We start from the raw sequence: 3071 nt of genomic DNA, 5'->3' as shown, positions 1-3071 counted from the left end.
ACATAAGTCAAACTGGGGCTAGTACCGTGACATATCGATAGTCGTTTTTTCCCTCTCTCTATTTTTGGGTGCAGGGAGGGAAATGTGTAGTATTGGTACAACGTACCCACCGCCACGTTCCGTACGGTGGCTTGCCGACCATGTATGTAGATATGAATATTAATTTATTTTGTAAATAAGTCTCAGTTTCTTTGAAGGCAGCATGAACCCACATATTGTCTATGCTTACATAGTCAGTTTGGAAGAAGTGAATGGCTAGCTCTTACGAAGGCGTTCAGTGAATTGTTCTAGAACATTGATGTCGAGGCACTGAATCAGTTTGTTGGAAAAAGAAATTAATGAGATGATAATTAAATCGAAACTCTTAGCTGCCGACAGATGTTGTTGATATATATCAATGGGGCAACTGAATATGTGTGCCCCCACCGGGACTCGAACCCGGGATCTCCTGCTTACATGGCAGACGCTCTATCCATCTGAGCCACCTAGGGCACAGAGCATAGCGCGACTGCAGGGACTTACCCTTTCCATGCTCCCCGTGAGACCCACATTCCCAACTGTCCACAACCTGCATTAGTAGTGCTCCTAATAGATACTTGCCCATTCACTCACTACTCGCGCCAGACTAAACTGACGAGTCCCGTAAGTGTTCGGACAAAGTGTGCGTATTCGCACAGAAGAAGGTCAATGGCCGGGTAGCCTTTAACTATATGAAGATGATATCAGCTGTCCCATTGATATATATCAACAACACCTGTCGGCAGCTAAGGGTTTCGATTTAATTATCATTTCATTCTAGAGAAGCTGCACGGTCATCAATGGTATCTGTTCTTTCGGGAACACATACCATCTTCATAAAATTAATGAGACAACCTGAGTAAAACAAGATATCTGTTGACAGCACGGTGTCAAGCAAATCGCAATTTGGTTGTGGTGTAAAGTGTGAGGGTTAAAAACATAGGAGGAAGAGATAGGTTTGGTAACAGTAAGGAAATTGAATTCGATGTAGATTCCCGTAGATATGCGAGACAAAGAGGCTTGTACAACATAGACTAGCAAGGAGAGCTAGTTTTTAATACGAAGACCACAACAACTACATAAACAAGTGAAATCAGTTTTCATGATCTGCAAACGAGGCTGTCGTTAGAGCATCAAAACATCAAAGGACGTTTCTACACACTGATCAACCAGAACATTATGATCTCTGACTTGCCATCGATATAAACCCGTCCAAGCGATAGCAGCGTCGCCTGGCGAGGAACGACTGCTAGACATGTACGCGCACGGTGCATGTATTATTGGTGAGCGTGCTGTACGGTTGTAGAGTGGATAAGGCCCAGGATCTATCTGAGGCGTAACGGCCCGGAGGCTCGGTATAAGCATTTCGGAAATTGCACGACTTAACGGGTGTTTGTGGAGTGCTGTGGTGATTGTCTTCCACACGTGACGAAACCAAAGTGAAATCAGGTACAGACATTGTGGGGCTGGGTGGCCACGTCTCATTACAAATGTCGGACTTCATAGGCTGGGCAGACTGGTAAAACAGGACAGGCCGCGAACTGTGGCTGAATTAACATCAGACTTTAAACCTGGGCAGAGCACAGCTGACGACCCATGCATCTGCCATCGTTAACTCCACAACATCGGCATCTACGACTGACCGTGACCATCGACACTGGACGTTGGCGCAGTGGCAGAGCGTTGCACGGTCCGATGAGTCACGATACATTCTTCATCGTATCGCTGGGAGGGCGCGAAGCCGTCGTCTTCCAGTGGAACAGCTCCTTGACACCTGTCCTACTGGATGGGGGGAGACCATGTAACGCCGGAAATGCATATCCTCCTATTTCCATCTATTGTACTAAAATTTGTTTTCCTTATTTTTGTTACCTGGATATATGACATTTCTGTCTCTTTATATATTGTAATTGTTTTACTGTTTGTATATATATATATTTATGCATTTATGTCGATGTATAATTGGTTTGTTCGTAAATATTATTTGTATTTTTACGCTGGGTCTTGCCTAGGGAAAACTGCTATCGAACGATTACATCGATAGGTCGTGTGAAGAATCAAAGTGTGTAGGATCTTTGGTAGTGTTAACTCTGCCGTGTGGAGCGCGGCCTGAGCAGAGGGGGTCTGGCTGGAGTAGTGCGGTTGAGCAGGTGTGTCATATGACGCTCCCGCGAGTTGCCGCGCTTTCGGGGTTTGGCAGCATGTAATTGCACTCGACTTGCGATGATAGTTTCTGACATGGTGTCGCGGACGGGAAGCATTAGCTGGCGCACATCAAGAGCCCGTTTCCTCTGGTGACCGTGTCGAGAAGAAGGCGCGCCAAGATCCAGCTTCTGCAACAGCGACGGCCGACAATGAGTGACTGTCGCCACCTCCTCGATCGACGGCTTCAAACCTTCAATCAACCAACAAGGAAGACTGGAAGCACGTAAAGTTTTAGAACTGTATGGCAGACCTCAGCTTTTCAAACTTTTAAAATGGTTGCATCACAAAATTACACCAACTTATCATGAACGTTTGTTGCTCATTGTCCCAATTGCATTACCAAGCAGGGTCCCTTCCTTTTCCGGAATGAACCCGAGTGTCGTTGAAATTCAAACGCCAGCATTAAAGCAATACTATTCTATTTCACTGCTTTAATTTCAAAGTTTAGTTCAAGTATTCATAGCTGGCTACAATATTTAGATTACACACGCACAAATTATGAGTGCGAGTTTTGCTACCATATTTTAGCTTACCTGTGACTACAGCTCAGCTTGGTACGTACTAAATTTTACTATTGTTAATTGTTCAGAATCATTTAATTCAAGTTCAAAGTTAAATCTCTTATTTCTAAATTGCATTGATTCAAGTAGCTTTGGAAATGATTGTTGAGGTAGTCGAAGACTAACCGTATTTTACTGAATTTCGATGTGCTTCAGAAAGAAAGCTCACTATTAACTTCAGTCACTAAATTAACTTTCGATTATCCGGTTTTATTAATTCTTTTGCTAAATTAAGTCAGAGTGTAGCGAAATTTATTACTTCTGACAAACTTCCAGTTTTCACACTAC

The 3071-nt window shown here is 43.8% G+C and overlaps 1 non-coding gene across 1 annotated transcript; it reads right to left on the bottom strand.

Annotated features, from left to right (window-relative positions):
• Nucleotides 1-417: 417 nt before the first annotated feature.
• Nucleotides 418-492, bottom strand: Trnat-ugu (transfer RNA threonine (anticodon UGU)). The gene has a single exon. It is a non-coding gene; the product is annotated as a tRNA-Thr (tRNA).
• Nucleotides 493-3071: the final 2579 nt, after the last annotated feature.

This window comes from Schistocerca cancellata, chromosome 3, assembly GCF_023864275.1.
Source record: "Schistocerca cancellata isolate TAMUIC-IGC-003103 chromosome 3, iqSchCanc2.1, whole genome shotgun sequence".
NCBI classification, from domain to species: domain Eukaryota; kingdom Metazoa; phylum Arthropoda; class Insecta; order Orthoptera; family Acrididae; genus Schistocerca; species Schistocerca cancellata.
The sequence above is the reverse complement of the archived record's forward strand: the minus strand, read 5'-3'. Positions and strand labels throughout refer to the sequence as shown.